The sequence below is a fragment of the Schistocerca cancellata genome, chromosome 4 (genome assembly GCF_023864275.1).
Source record: "Schistocerca cancellata isolate TAMUIC-IGC-003103 chromosome 4, iqSchCanc2.1, whole genome shotgun sequence".
Lineage (NCBI taxonomy): Eukaryota > Metazoa > Arthropoda > Insecta > Orthoptera > Acrididae > Schistocerca > Schistocerca cancellata.
The window spans coordinates 161,507,908-161,530,754 of NC_064629.1; the positions used below are offsets into that span (position 1 = coordinate 161,507,908).

The following is a 22,847-nucleotide window of genomic DNA, read 5'->3' on the forward strand; positions in this document are numbered from 1 at the left end:
CCAGGGTAGTTGACTTACACCTTCTAGAGCACGTTGGGTGGCACGGGATACATGCGGACGTGCATTGTCCTGTTGGAACAGCAAGTTCCCTTGCCGGTCTAGGAATGGTAGAACGATGGGTTCGATGACGGTTTGGATGTACCGTGCACTATTCAGTGTCCCCTCGATGATCACCAGTGGTGTACGGCCAGTGTAGGAGATCGCTCCCCACACCATGATGCCGGGTGTTGGCCCTGTGTGCCTCGGTCGTATGCAGTCCTGATTGTGGCGCTCACCTGCACGGTGCCAAACACGCATACGACCATCATTGGCGCCAAGGCAGAAGCGACTCTCATCGCTGAAGACGACACGTCTCCATTCGTCCCTCCATTCACGCCTGTCGCGACACCACTGAAGGCGGGCTGCACGATGTTGGTGCGTGAGCGGAAGACGGCCTAACGGTGTGCGGGACCGTAGCCCAGCTTCATGGAGACGGTTGCGAATGGTCCTCGTCGATACCCCAGGAGCAACAGTGTCCCTAATTTGCTGGGAAGTGGCGGTGCGGTCCCCTACGGCACTGCGTAGGATCCTACGGTCTTGGCGTGCATCCGTGCGTCGCTGCAGTCCGGTCACAGGTCGACGGGGACGTGCACCTTCCGCCGACCACTGGCGACAACATCGATGTACTGTGGAGACCTCACGCCCTACGTGTTGAGCAATTCGGCGGTACGTCCACCCGGCCTCCCGCATGCCCACTATACGCCCTCGCTCAAAGTCCGTCAACTGCACATACGGTTCACGTCCACGCTGTCGCGGCATGTTACCAGTGTTAAAGACTGCGATGGAGCTCCGTATGCCACGGCAAACTGGCTGACACTGACGGCGGCGGTGCACAAATGCTGCGCAGCTAGCGCCATTCGACGGCCAACACCGCGGTTCCTGGTGTGTCCGCTGTGCCGTGCGTGTGATCATTGCTTGTACAGCCCTCTCGCAGTGTCCGGAGCAAGTATGGAGGGTCTGACACACCGGTGTCAATGTGTTCTTTTTTCCATTTCCAGGAGTGTATTTGTATGTTGCCGGCCGGTGTGGCCGTGCGGTTAAAGGCGCTTCAGTCTGGAACCGCGTGACCGCTACGGTCGCAGGTTCGAATCCTGCCTCGGGCATGGATTTGTGTAATGTCCTTAGGTTAGTTAGGTTTAATTAGTTCTAAGTTCTAGGCGACTGATGACCCCAGCAGTTAAGTCGCATAGTGCTCAGAGCCATTTGAGCCATTTTATTTGTATGTGTTATCACCATGGTCAAACTAATTATGCCTTTCAACATTCAGTCTGGTAACCGCGTGCTGTTTAGTACGTTTCTCAATGCATTATTGTTTTTATTATTATTATTATTATTATTATTATTCTATCGATGGGATTGTGAAAACATCACGTCTATTACCATTAGGGAAACAGTGTAATTCGAAACTGAACATTTCACAATTACCGGTGTCCGGATGAATCATACAGAACAATATCTGTCAGAGGGATAATGCTGTTAGATGGAACAACGCGCAGGACTGACGGCGTGTTTATACTGTATGCTCTGTCCACCAGACAGGGACTAGTTGCGAGCGAAGTAACGCGCCCATGACAGATTGCAACGTACATGCATACACGTATCGAATTTTCTCAACGTAAACCTATAAACCAGCGTGGCTGAAGTATGGCATACACAAACGGTGAATATGTGGATATGCTTCTGATAACCGGGCTGGTGTTGCCACTCATGAATATACTGCTAGATATCCTCGTCGACGACATCCAGATAAAAATGTGGCCGGCCGTTGTGACCGAGCGGTTCTAGGCCCTTCAGTATGGAACCACGCGGCTGCTACGGTCGTAGGTTCGAATCCTGCCTCGGGCATGTAACAGCAGGAAATGTCAGAGTGGCCAGCCGGAGTGACCGAGCGGTTCTAGGCGCTACTGTCTGGAACCGCGAGACCGCTATGGTCGCAGGTTCGAATCCTGCCTCGGGCATGGATGTGTGTGATGTCCTTAGGTTAGTTAGGTTTAAGTAGTTCTAAGTTCTAGGGGACTGATGACCTCAGAAGTTAAGTCCCACAGTGCTCAGAGCCATTTTTTTTGTCAGAATCAAATAAGCAAATAAAAAAAAAATGCGCCCCAACGCAGGATTGCATTCTCACACAAAACTCAGTCCATTGCACCAACTGTGCAACACAACTCAGATATGACAATAAAGATAGGTACCATGCATAAGGTTACAGTGTTGCCAGATTCTCACTCTTTAACGTACTTTTTCTGCGGAATATACTCGCCGGACGAAATTTTATGACAGACATTTTCTTATCGTTGGCCTGTGAGGAGTCGCGGTGCGAAGCCCGAGTGCGCGAATTTCGCTTCACTCTGTATAGCATGGTGAAAAAAGTTGTTACCGGAAATCTAGAAAATTTATTGATAGATTTACTTCATATTTTTGCACAGTGCTTAAATGAACACACTGAACGAAATAACTATATATTTTTAAACATATATATATATTATATATTTATAATATTATGGGGAAACGTTGTTATCAAAAATCTCTTGACCGATTTACTTCAAACTTTTACGCGACACACTAATAAACATTCACACGAACGCAGACTATATATTTTTTAAACAACTATATACAGTTTTTGATAAAATCAACTACGGGAAAGAAAATGTTTTGCTGTTCTGAGAAAATGTGCCATTTAATTCAAATGGCTCTGAGCACTATGGGACTTAACAGCTGAGGTCATTTGTCCCCTAGAACTTAGAACTACTTAAACCTAACGAACTTAAAGACATCACATCACACACATCAATGACCGAGGCAGGATTCGAACCTGCGACCGTAGCGGTCGCGCGGTTCCAGACTGAAGCACCTAGAACCGCTCGGCCACACCGGCCGTCCCATTTAATTCTTTCTCGTAATCACTTAACTAAGCTACTATCCTCACAGATCCAGTAGCTGGAGAGGTCTCCCTCATATCCCGTTATACCTATAATACTCACTCATTTCAATTCCCAATCTAGGTTTCGTTTTCTTACGTAAGGCTTAAGGTCAGAAAGAGGTGGAAGGAGGACATGGACAGATGGGAGGGTGGGAGGAGATGGACAAAGAGAGGGGGGAGGAGGGAATGACACCTAGCTAGTTTCAATACATATTTAGCTATCGCAAAGCATTGTCGGGATCGATAGCGTTAGCATAATTTGAATCTGTAGTTCTTCTTCTTCTTCTTCATGTTGTTGTTCATGCCTTTCCATCTGTATGTAACTATTGCAGCTTACTTCCACTGAACCAGCATATTGCAGTCAAGTCTCTCTCTACAATTTTATCCCCCACACTTCTCTCCCACCGATGAAGGTGGCGCGGTGGTAATAGATAAATCTTACATCGGTTCGATTGCCCCTTCGGCCATCCAGTATTAGGTTACCCATAGTCTACACAAATATTTTAAGGCAAATGTCGGAAAGTTCCTTTGAGTAGGTCGTGGCCGATTTCGTCCCCCAATCAGAGCTTGTAGTCCGCTTCTAATGACCTCGTTAGCATGGGACATTAAATCGTAGCCTTCTTTTTTCACTTCCATCCATCACCAGACAACGATTCCTTGATGCTTTGAACGCATCCTATCAACCTGGCTTTCCTTTAGTCGAGCAATGCCATAAAGCTCTTTCCTCTCCAATTCGACTTTGTGTTACTTTATCAGCTACTGGATCTAATCTTCAGCATTTTTCTGTAGCACCACATTACAATAGCTTCTAGCCTCTTCTCGTCAATACTGCTTATCTTCCGCGTTTAATTTCCGCACACAGCTACACAACAGGCAAATATCTTCACAAAATGCTTGCCGATTGCGGGGGATATTCGATTATTAAGGTCCGATTGGTGGCGAAATCGAAACCACAGTGAAAATCAAAAATTTTTTTAGGACAGAAAGGAATTACATGACATTTGGTGCGAGTGGGCATAAATTTAAACCAGTGACGAAGTTGAAAATTTGTGCCGGACAGGGAGTTGACTGGGGGCTTACTAGGCAGGTGCTCTGACCATTGAGACATACGGACACAATGGTCAGCGCAGCTGTACGGACAACCCAAGCACGCCTCCCATCAGACCAAATTTTCAACTTATCCAGACAGCCTCGAATGTAGTGCCTCTTGCCCATTATCTTCGTTACTCGCGGCATCTTGCCGATTGCCGTAAGAGTTCGAGCCTGGTGTGCATCTGCACTGAAAATATCATCGGCCTTAGCTGTACACCTGGTGATCAAAAAGTCAGTATAAATTTGAAAACTGAATAAATCACGGAATTATGTAGATAGAGAGGTACAAATTGACACACATGCTTGGAATGACATGGGGTTTTATTAGAACCAAAAAAATACAAAAGTTCAAAAAATGTGCGACAGATGGCGTTTCATCTGATCAGAATAGCAATAATTAGCATAACAAAAAAAAAAAAATGGGTCAAATGGCTCTGAGCACTATGGGACTCAACATCTTAGGTCATAAGTCCCCTAGAACTTAGAACTACTTAAACCTAACTATCCTAAGGACATCACACACACACCCATGCCCGAGGCAGGATTCGAACCTGCGACCGTAGCAGCCCCGCGGTTCCGGACTGCAGCGCCGGAACCGCTAGACCACCGCGGCCGGCAATTAGCATAACAAAGTAAGACAAAGCAAAGATGATGTTCTTTACAGGAAATGCTCAATATGTCCACCATCATTCCTCAAAAATAGCTGTAGTCGAGGAATAATGTTCTGAACAGCACTGTAAAGAATGTCCGGAGTTATGGTGAGGCATTGGCGTCGGATGTTGTCTTTCAGCATCCCTGGAGATGTCGGGCGATCACGATACACTTGCGAATTCAGGTAACCCCAAAGCCAATACTCGCACGGACTGAGGTCTGGGGACCTGGGAGGCCAAGCATGACTAAAGTGGCGGCTGAGCACACGATCATCGCCAAACGACGCTCGCAAGAAATCTGTCGGACATTTTGTGAACTTTTTTTTTGTTCTAATAAAACCCCATGTCATTCCAAGCATGTGTGTCCATTTTTAACTCTCTATCTACATTATTCCGTGGTTTAATAAGTTTTCAAATTTATACTGACTTTTTGATCACCCTGTATTTGTGGCGTCTTTTCTTTCGGGCATGGGCACGGGTCAATACATTCGTAGCGTGTGGATAACTTGGGAATTTAAATCTGACGGGAGGCGTGCTAAAGTGGTCCGTGCAACTGCGATGACCATTCTGTCCGGATGGACAGCATGGTTAGCGTATCTGCCTAGTAAGCAGCAGACCTGAGCTCGAGTCCTGGTCCACTACAAATTTTTACTTTTCCCTTTGATTTAAATCAATATCCTCGCAGCAAATGTCTGTAATCCTTTTGTAACTTAGTTCATACAGGCTGTTGGATCACAATGGTCTCTGTTCTTTCCATCATGTTCGAAAGAACAGGCATCACAGAAAAAATGTTTTACTTGCAACAATTAACTACAAAATTTGACAGTCAATGTGTAATTTTGATTTATAGAGGCTTGTAAATCTTTTTAATCAATTCCTTGCGGAATTTTAATGATTAATTATAAATTAAAACAGGCATTTGAAAAAAAAGGAAACAAAAGTAGCACAGATGTGTCTCGAACTAGAGTCGCCTGGACGGGAGTCTCACTCGCTTGCCACCCGGTTACTCGCTCACTTGCCACAACAGTGAAACTTTTCTGTATATAAAGAGCTGCCCAAACTTTAACAGGCAATATTTCAAAAACGAGGCCGCATTGGCACCTACAATTTTAGGTTGTGATAGGTACCTATCCACACTATAAGCAGGCGAAGTGGGAGCTCATAACTCGATGCACCTCCCAGAAGGTCCCCTCTTAAGTAGTCGCCACTCCAACTTAGACTTTTGTCGTAGCGTGATGCCATCTTTCCAATACTCTCACCATAGAACGCAGCTTCCTGCGCTTTCCGCCAATTCTCTACCCTGATCTGCAGCTAGTTGGCTGTGCCAAGACGTTGTCTTCATAGCCAGGGGTTTATGTGAGCGGAGATCAAACTCAGAGAGAGTTAGGTCCGGGCTGTGTGGTGGATGATCAAATACTTCCCCCCGAAAATGCTGGAAGAGCGTGTTCATTGCCTATGCAGTATGAAGAAGGAAACCAATGACTTTTATTGTGGGCTGCATGATATCAGGTGAAATCTCTCGGAAGGCACTCGTACCTGGCGAGGGGCAGTATTTTCTAGTCATCTTCGCGCACTCACTGTGCTCTCAAAACTGAAAGAACGACGTGACGAGATCGATGGGCATACGAGATACCTGTCAAATGCACCTGTGCAGAGCTTCATTGGATTTTCACTGCAGTTTCCATTTCGCGACCGGTCGGATGATAAGCAACGAATAGCCCTCGTATTTACACTGCATTAGAAATTATCAACTTAATGTTATCAGAAAAGCGTTGCTTACTCTTGCCAGTCTGCCTTTCATACACTGAAGCGCCAAAGAAACTGGTATAGTCAAGCGTATTCAAATACAAAGGTATGTAAACAGACAGAATATGGCACTGCGGTCGCAAACGCCTATATATGACAACTGTCTGCCGCAGTTGTTAGATCGGTTGCTGCTGGTACAATGGAAGGTTATCAAGATTTAAGTGAGTTGGAACGTCGTGTTATAGGGGGCGCAAGAGTGATGGGAAACAGCATCACCAAGGTAGCGATGAAGTGGGGATTTTCCCGTACAACCATTTAACTAGTGTACTGTGAAGCCGGCCGGGATGGCCAAGCGGTTCTAGGCGCTACGGTCGCAGGTTCGAATCCTGTCTCGGGCACGGATGTGTGTGATGTCCTTAGGTTAGTTAGGTTTAAGTAGTTTTAAGTTATAGGGGACTGATGACCTCAGAAGTTAAGTCCCATAGTGCTCAGAGCCATTTGAACCATTTTTGTACTGTAAATAAGGAATCCGGTAAAACATTAAATCTCCGACATCGCTGCGTCCGGATAAAGATCCTGCAAGAACAGGACTGAGGACGATTGAAGAGAATCGTTCAACGTGACAGAAGGGCCACCTTTCCGCAAATTTCTGCAGATTTAAATTCTGGGCCGATAAGAAGTGTCGGCGTGCGAACCTTTCAACGAAACATTATCGATATGAGATTTAGGAGTCGAAAGCCCACTCGTGTACCCTTGTTTGAGAGTCCGACACAAACCTTCACGCCTCGCCTGGGGCCGTCAACACCGGCATTGGACTGTTGATCACTGGAAACATGTTGCCTGGTCGGACGAGTCCCGTTTCAAATTCTATCGAGTGGATGGACATGTATTGGTATGGTGACAACCTCATGAATCCATAGACCCTGCATGTCAGCAGGGGACTGTCCAAGCTGCCGGAGGCTCTGTAATGGTGTGGGACGTGTGCAGTGGGAGTGACATGGGACTCCTGATACGTCTAGATACGACTCTGACAGGTGACATGTGCGTATGCATCCTGTCTCATCACCTGCATCCATTCATGTCCATTGTGCATTCTGGCGGACTTGGGAAATTCCAGCAGGACAATGCGACACCCCACACGTCCAGAATTGCTATATTGTGGCTCCGGGGACAGTCTTATTGGTTAAACACATTGACTGCCACGTGAGTTAAATATAACTCACAGGAAGTGTTGTCCTCGGGCCACGTGAAGTAAATACAACTCACGGACGTTTTTCCATTTAAAGCTCCGTGGTGCAGTTGTAACTCACAGGAGCGTGCTTTGACTCAGTGTTATAATAGGTTATGGCCCCAGTAACAAAACATGTTCGTGGCCTACGGTTTTGAAGAGCTCAAGACTAGTTACGGACATTTGAATTCGTGAGTTACATATAACTCGCATTTCTCAGTCGTATTCGACTTTTCTTTTCTTTTTTATTTAGTTTGACGTATTACTTCCAGCAGACTGCAAATCACATACAGTTTTATTTACATTCTTCACCTCTAACTGCAACAACAATGAAACTGAAAAATTTGGGTCATTCCACTTTGTTTCTCTAATATCTCTATGCTCTGTGCTTTATGAAAAAACACTCTACGCAAAATATGAGGCACAATTCTTACATTTCTACGTAGTTTGTTTGCATTTCTTGACAGCTTGCTCTCGTCCAAATTCATTCTTCATTTTTTTGTAGAAAATTGTACACCTACGTCTGGCTGCTCCCATGTTCACAAGTGCACAATCTGCAGGTAACGCGGTGGCTTTGGTGAGAGATGTCTCAGGCTCATCGGCATCTTTTGTGTGGAGTAGTCTCAAGGTCACTTCCTCTTTGAATTCTGTGATTGAGATCTTCTTGTTGATGTATCGGTAAATCACATGAGCATTTACCAGTGCTGACCCTGTCAACAAATCGGTTGCAAGCTTCTTGTACCATTTCACACCCTGCCTTAGACAGCGCGAGTACTTCTTCATTTGGCCAGAAAGATATATAAAAGACTTTGACTGGTTATAGTCAATTATCATTGCTGGTTTTTTTTGTGCCCTTCCTGGTTTGAATTTCTGCTTATTCTTCTCCGTGAACAGTACTCAGCATCAGAACATCCCTCTTATCTTTCCATTTCAGTACTACTACACCTGTGGAACTTTCCTTTGCTTTAGCCCGCATCCCGTGGTCGTGCGGTAGCGTTCTCGCTTCCCACGCCCGGGTTCCCGGGTTCGATTCCCGGCGGGGTCAGGGATTTTCTCTGCCTCGTGATGGCTGGGTGTTGTGTGCTGTCCTTAGGTTAGTTAGGTTTAAGTAGTTCTAAGTTCTAGGGGACTGATGACCGTAGCAGTTAAGTCCCATAGTGCTCAGAGCCATTTTCCTTTGCTTTGTGTTCCCCCTTCTTCTGTTTTGCCTGTGCAACATCTTGAGGATTCAGTTTTCTGTTTGATTTTAGAGTACCAACTGAATGTGTTGATTGTTCAAGAAGCTGGTGTGCTAGACGAACACTTGTGTAAAAATTGTCTGTATATAAGATTCTGCCCTCATTTAGTAATCCACTCATAAGGCTCATAACAACAGAAGTGGCAACAGGAACACCAGGTTTCGCATTCTTCCCACAGTAAACTTTCATATTCCAGGTGTAGCCATGCTTTAGACAAAGTTTGAACATCTTAACTCCGAATTTATGGCGCTTATTCTTTATATACTGAATGAAACTTAGTCTTCCTCGAAATGGCACAAGTGTTTCGTCAATGCAAACTTCTTTCTCCGGAACAACTGCACTTTGAAATCTCTGCAGTAATTTATCAATAAGAGGTTGAATTTCGAATAAGCGGTTTCCGGGTGGACACTGGTTGTTATCGGAAAAATGCCACATACGTAAAAGTAGTTCAAAACGATTGCGTGACAACATTTTTTACAATGTTGTGATAGAGCATTTAGTGACATCCATAACAAAAATCCTAAAAATTGTTCAATTTCAGTTTTGCTGACGTAAGTCCACTTTTTCAGTCGTGAAGTAACAGTTACTGAATGACTTTCTAAGACTTGTTTTGCGTACAAATTAGTTTGTTGAGTCACATATTCTAAAATTTCAACAGTTACAAAATATTTGAAGAATTCGTATGGTGTCTTGCCTTTGAGAGTTAGTGCAACAGAAGCATTTACACCAGAACTGGAATGAATAAATGTAAAGTTTTCATATTTTTACCCGTAACTGGCCCCCAGACAATCTCATTAGAATTCGTTCTAAGTGTGTCATCTTTATCTTCAGAACTTACTTCAGCTGAATCTGAACCAACTGCAGTAGTTATGACACTAACACGGTTAGAGGGGCATCGTTGCGTGGTTTTTGCAGCTGTGAAGTCTGGTTCTTTGACTCAATAGGACATAAAACTCTTCTTCCTACCTTCACTGATGTGATTCCATCATCAGAACTTCAGGTTCCACTTCCGGTCTCCTCTGGTAAAAATTCGTCTGAGCTATCACCAAATAAAGACACAGATCTTTATCACTTATGTCCATAACTTCATCTAAAAGCTGCTGTACATGCCTTTGTTCATCTTCATAACTCCTACGAGACATTTTCTTCTGCCACAATATCACTTTGCTATGGAGTAAACAACACTGAATAAAGACTGTAGCAACAATGCAGGAAAGCAATAATTGAACTGGACACAAATAATGCTGTGGAATGAAAAACTGACAGGAGTACTAACCTAAAATTGTTAGCGACATACCCTGTGGCCACATGAATCATATGTAACTCACCCAAAAAATTTAAAAAAGGTACTAAAATGCCATATTTCCACTTTTTTTGCACTTAACAAATTTACTTGTAGCAAAGTAAAGCAGGTTATCGAAAAAAAGTAAATGGCCCCAAGGGGTCGGTAAACCAACTATACCATGGCAGTCAATGTGTTAAGGGGGGTAGGACGTCAAACGGGCCGATTTGGAACAGGAGAGGCATCACAGGACATTTTAATTTCCACTGTCTATACTTTTACAAATAAATTCAGAAAACTTTGTCAGCATCACCAGGAAGGATTCAGGATTCACACTCATAGCAGTGGAATATCGAAAACATAACAAAATAATTTCTTTTACGTGTGAAATTTCATCATTCTTTCAATTACTAATGGCTGTATTTGTTGCTATAGGTACACTTTTCTTCATAAGTTAGAGAGATTCGTCGATGAATTTTGCACAGCATACAAACCATACTTACAGGTGTATGAAACTGTAGAATTTATTTAATTTATGAAAAAACGAATGAGCTGTTATATTTTAAACCACATGTTTAGAAAAAACACAAATTTTCTAGTTAATTACCTCAATTTTTACCACAGTTTTCAATAGATTTCTAAAATTCTAGGGTTTCATACACCTTTGAGTATGGTTTGTATGATGTGCAAAATTCATCGAAGAATCTCTCTTACGTATGAAGAAAAGTGTACCTATAGCAACAAATCTGCAATTAGTAAGTGAAAAAATGATGAAATTTCACATGTAAAAAAAATTATTTTGTTATATTTTCGAACTTCCACTGCTGTGAGTGTAAATTTTGAATCCTTCCTGGTCCTGCTGACAAGCTTTTATGAATTTATTTGTAAAAGTATAGACAGTGGAAATTAAAATGTCCTGTGATGCCTCTCCTGCTCCAAGTCGGCCCGTTTGACGTCCTACCCCCTTAAACACTTCCGCTGGCCACCAGACACCCCAGACATGAACGTTATTGGGCGTATCTGAAATGCTTTGCAACGTGCTGTTCAGAAGAGATCTCCACCCCGTCGTACTCTTACGAAATTATGGACAGCCCTGCAGGATTCGTGGTGTTATTTCCCTCCAGCACTACTTCAGACATTATTGGAGTCCACGCCACGTCGTGTTTCGGCACTTGTGCGTGCCCGCGGGAGCCCTACACGATATGATGCAGATGTACCAGCTTCTTTGGCTCTTCAGTGTATATTAGTTACTTATTCAATCGTCTGTTTTTTTTTTTTGCCTATATAGTAAGTTTGGTCGACAACTTTTGATGTCTCATTTCTTAATGCAATTTCCATACACTTCACAACCCTGAATGAGATTTTCACTCTGCAGCGGAGTGTGCGCTGATATGAAACTTCCTGGCAGATTAAAACTGTGTCCTGGACCGAGACTCGAACTCGGGACCTTTGCCTTTCGCAGGCAAGTGCTCTACCAACTGAGCTACCTAAGCACGACTCACGCCCCGTCCTCACAGCTTTACTTCTGCCAGTACCTCGTCTCCTACCTTCCAGACTTTACAGAAGCTCTGTGTCTGTGTCCAAAACTGTTGCATTTTGTTACAGTTAAGCATTAATCTGAAACTTCATGGCAGATTAAAACTGTGTACCGGACTGAGACTCAAATTTAAGACTGGCCCCAAAGTTTTAATCTGCCAGGAAGTTTCATATCAGCGCACACTCCGCTGCAGAGGTAAAATCTCATTCTGGAAACATCCCTCAGGCTGTGGCTAAGCCATGTCTCCGCAATATTCTTTCTTTCAAGAGTGCTAGTTCTGCAAGGTTCGCAGGAGAGCTTCTGTTAAGTTTGGAAGGTAGGAGACGAGGTACTGCCAGAAGTAAAGCTGTGAGGACGGGGCGTGAGTCGTGCTTGGGTAGCTCAGTTGGTAGAGCACTTGCCCGCGAAAGGCAAAGGTCCCGAGTTCGAGTCTCGGTCCGGCACACAGTTTTAACCTGCCAGGAAGTTTCACTTCACAACTCTGTTTTACTTGTGTTGATATTTATCTTGTAACGTCTTTTCAGGACACTATCCGTTCCGTTCCACTGATTTTTCACGTTCTTTGCCGTCTCAGCCAAAATTGCAAAGTTACAGACGAAACCTAAAGTTTTTAGTTCTTTTCCCTGGACTTTAATACCCTTTCCGAATGACTCCGTTCCGCTTACTGCTGGCTCTGTGTAACAGCACAGAATAGCATTAGGGGGATGTTTCAACCCTACTCCACTTCCTTCTCGAGGACTGCCTCCCTTCCATGTAATGGACTGCAGTCCGGTTTCTGTTCGAGTTGTAGATAACCTTCCTCCCCCAATATTTGTTTTGTGACAGCTGTTTCCTGGAGAGCGCATTCCAGTCGACACTGGAATTTGAAGTGGCCGCCTCGCTAGGCCGAGGGACGCGCGGCGAGCAGCGGGTGGCTGTGAGCAGATTCCTTGGTTCGGGAGCGTGGCGGCCCCAGCGCGGCTGCTGGTGGGGCGTGCAATGAGGCTCTTCCCGTGGCGCGGCGCTTCCTGCCTGCTGCTTGCGCACCCTATACCAGTACCCACGCTGGCGCTCCAGCTGCCTGTGCCACGCATCTCCCTTCCTCCACTCCACGCTCTTCTCGATTGGGGATGATTTTCTGCTACGCTACTTCCGTGACGTTAAGCTGCTCGACCACCTGATCCGTCCCCATTCAGTAATTTCACTGTCCTGTCTCCCATCTTCAACGAAGACGGCTGTTTGCTACACTTCCGCATTGTCCTCAATTCAGAAACACATTACCCAGTATAGCGGGTGATCAAAAAGTCACTATAAATTTAAAAACTTAATAAACCACAGAATAATGTAGACAGAGAGGTAAAAATTGACACACATGCTTGGAATGACATGGGGTTTTATTAGAACAAAAAAAGAAAGAAAGGAAGAAAGAAAACAAAGTTCACAAAATATCCGACAGATGGTGTCATTTGGTGATGATCGTGTGCTCAGCCGCCACTTTCGTCATGCTTGGCCTCCCAGGTCCCGAGACCTCAGTCCGTGCGATTATTGGCTTTGGGGTTACCTGAAGTCGCAAGTGTATCGTGATCGATCGACATCTCTAGCGATGATGAAAGACAACATCTGACGCCAATGCCTCACCTTAACTCTGGACATGCTTTACAGTGCTGTTCACAACATTATTCCTCGACGACAGCTATTGTTGAGGAATGATGGTGGACATATTGAGCATTTCCTGTAAAGAACATCTGTTGTGTTGGCAGAAGAGCCAACACCCTGTTACTAGGGAAGGCCGAAATGCACGCGTTTTAGCTCACGCAGGCTGGAGTGAGGAGGGAAGAACTATACTGACGTGAGTTCTGGAACATGACAAGGAATTAGAATTCAGAAAGCGGACGTTATTAGTTTGATACGTAACTTTAATCCATTAATGATGAACGTCGCTCTTGACGGTACATGAGTCACAATATTATCTGTTCAGAAGACATAGTAACTGAACATGGCGCCTTGCTAGGTCGTAGCAAATGACATAGCTGAAGGCTATGCTAAACTGTCGTCTCTGCAAATGAGAGCGTACGTAGGCAGTGAACCATCGCTAGCAAAGTCGGCTGTACAACTGGGGCGAGTGCTAGGGAGTCTCTGTAGACTAGACCTGCCGTGTGGCGGCGCTCGTTCTGCAATCACTGATAGTAGCGACACGCGGGTCCGACGTATACTAACGGACCGCGGCCGATTTGAAGGCTACCACCAGCAAGTGTGGTGTCTGGCGGTGACACCACAACATCATATTTGCTTTGTCTTACTTTGTTATGCTAATTATTGCTATTCTGATCAGATGAAGCGCAATCTGTCTGACATTTTTTTTGAACTTTTGTATTTTTTTGGTTCTAATAAAACCCCATGTCATTTCAAGCATGTGTGTCAATTTGTACCTCTCTATCTACATTATTACGTGATTTATTCAGTTTCCAAATTTATACTGACTTTTTGATCACCCGGTATTTCTTGAAACAATTTGCACTTGTAGGGTATCGATATTAGGAAATAACACACCAAAGGTAGTAGACGAGTCTCGCTGTTTGGGCAGGAGAAAGATATAAAACGCGAACGGGAAATAGCAGGAACTACATTTCTAAACAAGGGCAGTCTTTCAACTTTGAATAGTAAGCCTTTCCTGAAGCTATTTATTTGAAGGAAGTCTACGAGTACATTTATACTCCGCAAGCCACCCAACGGTGTATGGCGGAGGGCACTTTACGTGCCACTGTCATTACCTCCCTTTCCTGTTCCAGTCGCGTACGGTTCACGGGAAGAACGACTGCCGGAAAGCCTCCGTGCGCTCTCGAATCTCTCTAATTTTCATTCTTCATCTCCTCGGGAGCTATAAGTAGGGGGAAGCAATATATTCGATACCTCATCCAGAAACGCCCCCTCTCAAGCAGTCAAGCAGTATATTGCTCCCTCCTACGCATATCTCACGAAGAGATCATGAGGATAAAAATCAGAGAGATTAGAGCCCACACAGAGGCATACTGACAATTTTTCTTTCCACGAACAATACTAGACTGGAATAGAAGGGAGAACTGATAGAGGAACTCAAGGTACCTTCCGCCACACACCGTCAGGTGGCTTGCGGAGTATGGATGTAGATGTAGAAGTGTTTCCTTGTACAGAAGTGAAACGTGGAAGCTAAATCGTTCAGATAAGTGGAGAATACAAGCGTTTGAAATGTGGTGCTACAGAAGATTGTTGTAGATTAAGTGAGTATATTGGATAACTAATGACGACGAACTAAACCGAATTTCGGGGAAAAGAAATCTATGGCACAACTTGTCTGAAATAAGGGATTGGGTGACAGGACACATCCTGAGACATGAAAGAATCTTCACTTTAGTAATAGAGGGAAGCGTGGGGGTAAATATTGCAGAGGGAGACTTAGGCTTGACTACAGAAAGTACGTGTGAATGGATGTATGTTGCAATAGCTATGAAGAGATAAAGAGGCTTACACCGTGGAGAGCAGCACCAAACCAATTTTCGGGATGAAGTTGACAACGGAAATAGGAACTGCAACAGGATATTTCAGGCGGAATATTAACAGATCGAGGAGCTCTGGCCGGCCGGAATGGCCGAGCGGTTCTAGGCGCTACAGTCTGGAACCGCGCGACCGCTACGGTCGCAGGTTCGAATCCTGCCTCGGGCATGGATGTGTGTGATGCCCTTAGGTTGGTTACGTTTAAGTAGTTCTAAGTTCTAGCCGACTGATGACCTCAGCAGTTAAGTCCCATAGTGCTCAGAGCCATTTGAACCACTTGAGGAGCTCTGGTGGAGGAAATAACAAATGAATGGAATTCCATGGTACGAAAACTAACATCCAGTGATCTACACTGCGGTGGCAATAGTACGGGAACCGCCTAATATCGTGTCGGATCTCCTTTTATCCAGCGAAGTGCAGCAACTAGACGTCTCGTGGATTCAACAAGTCGTTCGAAGTCCTCTGCAGAAATATTGAGCCATTCTTCCTTTACAGCCGTCTGAAATAGCGAAAGTGTTATCGGTGTAGGATTCTGTACAAGAACTGACCTCTCGATTATGTTCCATAAATGTTCGATGCGATTACTGTCGGGCGATCTGGGTGGCGAAGTCATTCGCTCGAATTGTCCAGAATATTCTTCAAACCAGTTGTGAACAATTTTGGACAGGCGACACGACGCATTGTCATCCATAAAAATTCCATGGTTGTTTGGGAATGTGACGTCCACGAATGGCTGCAAGTGGTTCAAATGGTTCAAATGGCTCTGAGCACTATGTGACTTAACTTCTAAGGTCATTGAGTCGCCTAGAACTTAGAACTAATTAAACCTAACTAACCTAAGGACATCACACACATCCATGCCCGAGGCAGGATTCGAACCTGCGACCGTAGCGGTCGCGCGGTTCCAGACTGTAGCGCCTTTAACCGCTTGGCCACCACGGCCGGCAAATACTGCAAGTGGTCTCCAAGTAGCCGAACATAACCATTTCCAGTCAATGACCGGTTCAGTTGGACCAAAGGACCCAGTCAATTTTATATAAATACAGCCCATGCCATTATGAAGCCACTAACAACTTGCACAGTGTTTTATTACATCCTACATCTACATCTACGTGATTACTCTGTTATTCACAATAAAGTGCCTGGCAGAGGGTTCAATGAACCACCTTCATGCTGTATCTCTACCGTTCCACTCTCAAACGGCACGCGGGAAAAACGAGCACTTACATTTTTCCGTGCGAGCCTCTTATTTTATCGTGATGATCATTTCTCCCTATGTAGGTGGGTGCGAACAATGTTTTCGTAATCGGAGGAGAAAACTGGTGATTGAAATTTCATGAGAAGATCCTGTCGCAACGAAAAATGCCTTCGTTTTAATGATTGCCACTCCAATTCACGTATCATGTCTGTGACACTATCTCCCCTATTTCGCGATAATACAAAACGAGCTGCCCTTCTTTGTACTTTTTCGATGTCATCCATCAGTCCCACATGTTGCGGGTCCCACACCGCACAGCAGTACTCCAGAATACGGCGGACAAGCGTAGTATAAGCAGACTCTTTGGTAGACCTGTTGCACCTTCTAAGTGTTCTGCCAATGAATCGCAGTCTTTGGTTTGCTCTACCCACAATATTATCTATGTGATCGTTCCAATTTAGGTTATTTGTAATTGTAATCCGTATGTATTTAGTTGAATTTACAGCCCTCAGATTTGTGTGACTTATCACGTAAACGAAATTTAGCTGATTTCCTTCAGCACTCGTGTGAATAACTTCGCACTTTTCTTTATTCAGGGTCAATTGCCACTTTTCGCACCATACAGATATCTAATCTAAATCATTTTGCAAGTCCTGGACCTTTGTATGACACTCTAACCCTACCATCAGCTCTTACCAGCTGAAATCTGGATTCATCTGATCAGGCCACGGTTTTCGAGTCGTCTAGGGTCCAACCGATACGGTTACGAGTCCGGCAGAGGCTCAGCAGGCGATGTCGTTCTGTTAGCAAAGACACTCTTGTCGGTCACCTGCTGCCATAGCCCATTAACGGCAAATTTCGCCGCACTCTCCTAACGGATACGTTCGCCATACGTCCCACATTGATTTCTGCAGTTATTTCACGCAGTGTTGCTTATCTGTTAGCGCTAACAACTCTACGCAAACGCAGCTGTGTTGTCCGTGGTGAGAGGTAATGCCTGAAATTAGGTATTATCGGCAGAGTCTTCACACTGTGGATCTCGGAATATTGAGTTCCCTAACGATTTCCGAAATGGAATGCCCCATACGTCTAGCTCCAACTTCCATTCCGCGTTCAAAGTCTGTTAATTCCTGTATTTTGGCCATAACCACGTAGGAACCCTTTTCACATGAATCACTTCAGTATAAATGACAGTTCCGCAAATGCACTACTCTTGCACTCCTCGTGTACTCGATACCACCGCCATGTGTATATGTGCATATCGCTGTCCCACTTGTTTTGTCAGTGTATATAATATTCATGTAGATTCTTAATAACACGGCACCAGTTTGGACCTCTCTCAAGACATCCCCACAAGGGACATGAAATCGTTCGTGGACGAAGAGTTGGTCGTGAACACAGAGTGAAATATCAAGTTCCACTATACCATGAAGCATGAAAGCAAGAATCTGCCAAGTCAGATTTATGCCTTGTGGAGACTAACGCGGTCAGTAGGATGTAACATCGTTTTTAAGTCACAAGCAGAAATTAGGATCCGCCATATTGGATTAAGTCGTATAACGCTTAACTCCACATTTGGTGATTTTTATTTTACAAAGCATGTGCCATGAATACAAGCTATTTCAAAGCACCAGGCGTCTTTAGTGGGTAATGTTGTTGTAATAAAATAACGGGAAACTACGTATCAGTAGGTTCAGGCTTCTCGTATTATACCTTGCGCGCTGTGAATGTATGACGTCTCAGTGCTTCGGCACGTGGAGGATTTACCAGAAGCGCGTCGTTTTTGGTACAGTTTGTTATAGTTAAATATCAAATAACACATCTGTAGCTATCGACCTTAGACGTACGGCAGCATATGCCTCAGAACTTACTATCGCCTTAAAATCGTAGTGTAGTAATTGGAGTCTTCAGATGTCGAGGGGAAGGTAACACGTTCGCATCTCACTGCTTGCATTATATGTAGTCATATTTTTTACGTAATATTTTCGAAATGATTATCGGGATTTCTAATTATTTTAACAGAAGTATCACCTGCAGTAGTATATACATGAGCTCTCTTCGTCCAGGAAACCGTTTATTCGATTTTGAGAAGGCTGTGCTGTGAAATTTCCAGATGAAAATTATGTGGAGCATATGGGTAATGAAGAACGTGGCTGGGTGACACACCATGAGCAATATAATTTACAGAGCTCTGTGCGTTCAGAAGATGGTGTTACTGCAAGGGGCTCAACAAGAAAACTGAAGAAAAATAATGAGTTACTTTAATGCACTGCAAGTAACAGCACCTAATTTAAAGCAACGTAATAATGAAGTCGACGGCTTCGTGGTCTTTTTTGCACTGATCCAATTATTTTAAATATACAAACTACCTGGTGGTGGTCAAATAAAATTTGTTGCCATTAAATAGTGTTTACTTTTATTTTAAAATACGAATTGTTTCTCACAAAAGCGATTAAATCAAAATGCCAGCCCCTCAATTCTTATACTAACATGACCAACATAGAAAATTTAATTACTATGCTGTCCGATTATGTTCAATAATGTGATCAATATGAGTGTACTATTCTGTAAGCAGTCAAATTACGTAGCTGTGCTCTGTCACTGAATCACTTTTTACATGGTCAATCTAAAGAACGATGTACTAGGGTGTGAAGTGATTTCTATGACCGCATTAGCATTATTATTACAGTTGAATCAGTTCTGGTATTAATTCGTCCTCTGCTTATACTGCATTGCAGCAGTTGATGAAATGCTATATTTTAAATCAATATTCGGGAATGCTTTAGCTTTTGTGTCATGCCATCGACGAGTCCACAGCCTTCTTCGCGATTTCTCTACTAATGATTCGGAAGCATGGCGGTACGCTAATCGATATTTAGTTTTTTAGTGATTTCTTCCAACCGTTTACGGCAAATACTGAAATGCATCCTTTGAAATAACACAGAAAACGTCCTGCCTCATTCTTCCCCCAATTCAGCCTGTGTTTTGTCTTTAATTTACTCGTCGTCGACGGGATGTTAAACCCTACTCTCCCACCCTTGGGGCAAGCAAATATTACCATTTTCATAGAACGTCTCCGCTGATAAAGTCATATTTGGAGATTTACCAAGTAAAACTACGAGCCTATTTCCACTACTCATTTATTGTAGGCGAAAAACGATGAGTATACACAGAAACTCTGAAATGGAAAGCAGTATTATATACATCGTGACATTTGAGCATGAGAAATTAGGCCTCCAGATTGTTTATGTGAAAACTCGTAAAGCTTTTTTAATGAAACAAATGTTATTAACGTTTTACGTCTGCATGTCTGCATATTTATTTCTCAACATTTCTACCAACGAGAAAGTAGTTCGTTGGTACCGTCACTGTAGAATTTTTGACTTTGTTGACAGAGCCACAGCCTCATCTCTGCTTGCACCGTCTCATAATTATCAAATTCAAGTCCTCCAAGGTACTCTTTAAGTTTGGAAACATATGGAAGTCGGATAGAGGCAGACCAGGACAGAATGGAGAATGATGATCGATGACAATGAACCCACGACTGCGTGAACTAACTTTTAGAATTCGAAATTAGATTACAGCACTGTGTTTCTCACGAAACGACATACACTGTCATCAAAAGTATCCGGACACCTGGCTGAAAATGACTTACAAGTTCGTGACGCCCTCCATCGGTAATGCTGAAATTCAGTATGGTGTTGGCCCACCCTTAGCCTTGATGACAACTTCCACTCTCGCAAGCAGACGTTCAGTCAGGTGCTGGAAGGTTTCTTGGGGAACGGCAGCCCATTCTTCAACGAGTGCTGCACTGAGGGGGGAATCGATGTCGGTCGGTGAGGCCTGGCAAGAAGTCGACGTTCCAAAACATCCCAAAGGTATTCGATAGGATTCAGGTCGGGACTCTGTGCACGCCTGTCCATTACAGGGACATTATTGTCGTGTAACCACTCCGCCACGGGCTGTGCATTATGAACAGGTGCTCAATCGCGTTTAAAGATGCAATCGCCATCCCAGAATTGCTCTTCAACAGTGGGAAGCAAGAAGGTGCTTAAAACATCAATGTAGGGCTGTGCTGTGATAGTGCCATGCAAAATAGCAACGGGTGCAAGCCCCCTCCATGAAAAACACGACCACACCAAAAGACCACCGCCTCCGAATTTTACTACACACGCTGGCAGGTGACGTCCATCGGGCATTCGCCATACGCACACGCTGCCATCGGATCGCCACATTGTCTACCGTGATTCGTCATTCCACACAACGTTTTTCCACTGTTCAATCGTCCATTGTTTAGCTCCTTACACCAAGCGAGGCGTCGTTTGGCGTTTACCGGCGTGATATGCGGTTTATGACCAGCCACTCGACCATGAAATCCAAGTTTTCTCACCTCCCGCCTAACTGCCACAGTACGTGCAGTGGATCCTGATGCAGTTTGGAATTCCTGTGTGATGGTCCGTATAGATGTCTGCCTATTTCACATTACGCCTCAACTGTCGGCGGTCTCTGTCAGTCAACAGACGAGGTCGGCCTGTACGCTTTTGTGCTGTACGTGTCCCTCCACGTTTCCACTCCATTATCACATCGGAAACAGTGGACCTAAGACTGTTTAGGAGTGTGGAAATCTCGCATACAGACATAGGCCTATGACTCAAGTGACACCCAATCACCTGACCACATTAGAAGTCCGTTAGTTCCGCGGAGCACCCGATTCTGCTCTCTCACGATGTATATTGACTACTGAGGTCGCTGATACGGAGTACGTGGCAGTAGGTGGCAGCACAATGCACCTAATATGAAAAACTTATGTTTTTGGGGGTGTCCGTATACTTTTGATCAGATAGTGTAGTTGATTACACACCGCCACGTTACACGCTAGTTTTCGGAGACTTCTAGTTCCGGTGGGTTGCAACTTGCGTCAGCGAAGGGGGAAAGTCGACCGACTATTATGCATGGCACGTAACACCTCAACCGATGTTTAGAATAGAATAAAAAATCCGAGGCATTACTTTTCAGCACACTCTTGAGTAACACAAACAGCTGATAGAAACGTTTGCCTTCTTGTGGGCCGGGAGGCATTTGAGCGTCCGGTCGCCGGAATTGTGTAGACTTTTTGCCGTTGCATTTTACTGTAGCGTTGCCCGGGGAGCACCATCTTGGAGGTTGTCTACACGTCGCTCTGTCCATCGCATACCAAAGCAAAAATTTCGAAGATCTTGAAAAAACATTGAATGCGGACCTTGAAGCGCTGAACACCTACTACCGTAAGTGGCATTTGCATCCCAACCCCAATAAAACGACCAGTACCATAATGCACCTTAATAACAGAGCTTCAAGCAGGAAGCTACAGCTTGCCCTGAATGACCGGCATATCAGACATGAAGATAAGCCCAAATATCTGGGAGTAAAATTAGACCGCACACTAACGTTTAGCTCCCATCTGGAAGACACCAAACAGAAATTAAAATCTCGAAATGCCATTATGTCTAAACTGGCCGGAACATCATGGGGGTGCGGAGCTAATACACTAAGGACGTCAGCATTAGCCCTCGTGTACAGCGTGGCTGAATATTGTTCACCAGTCTAGGCGAAAAGTGCGCATGTAAATAAAGTAGACACCCAATTGAAAGAGACGATGAGAATTATCTCAGGCACACTTAGGGCTACCCAATGTGACTGGCTCCCAGTACTTGCCAACATAGAATCCCCTGATATAAGGCGCTCCATGGCGATCTCAAGAATATGTAGGAAGATCGTACACAATCCAGAACTCCCTATACACCAAGACTTATCACCCATCAACAGGCTAAAATCTAGGTCCCCCTTTTGGAAGATTGGCAGGGAATTACAGGACTTCGACCCAAAGCTAGCCTGCGGGGAATCATGGCCCAAAGGGACACAGAAGAACCAAAAGCTTATCGATGACCCCAGCAAGAATATAAATGGTTTTGATCTCATTCGGAAGCTCTGGGTTGCCTTAAATCGCCTTAGAACAAGCGTGAGAAGATGCAAACATCTAATGAATAAGTGGGGACTTGCGGAGAGTCCCGTGTGTGAATGTGGTGAAATTCAGACAATGGACCACCTACTGGTGTGTGAAGTGGTAGGATATAGTGGTGAACTGAAGAACATACATTACCTGCCTGACCTAGCCATAGATTGGCTCAAAACTATAAGCAGCATTGCGCAGTGTTGTAATTTCCTGGTGGATTGTAATGACACTGTAATATTTGCCTTGTATATGCCGAACGAATAAAAAAAAAAAAAAAGCGGATAGAACTTTCTTCTTCATCCATATGAGTCACAACCTATCAGTTGACTGCGCGATTGGAGGCGGACGCATACTCATACCTTGTGGGAACTTGGCACAGCGGCCGCGTTGCAACTCATGCTAGTGGCATTAATACACC

The 22,847-nt window shown here is 44.4% G+C and overlaps 1 protein-coding gene across 2 annotated transcripts in view; it reads right to left on the bottom strand.

Moving 5' to 3' along the window:
* The window catches only part of LOC126184746 (excitatory amino acid transporter 1), a 738,875-nt gene that overhangs the window by 126,342 nt on the left and 589,686 nt on the right, over positions 1-22,847 (bottom strand). The gene's annotated exons all lie outside the window — the stretch shown is intronic.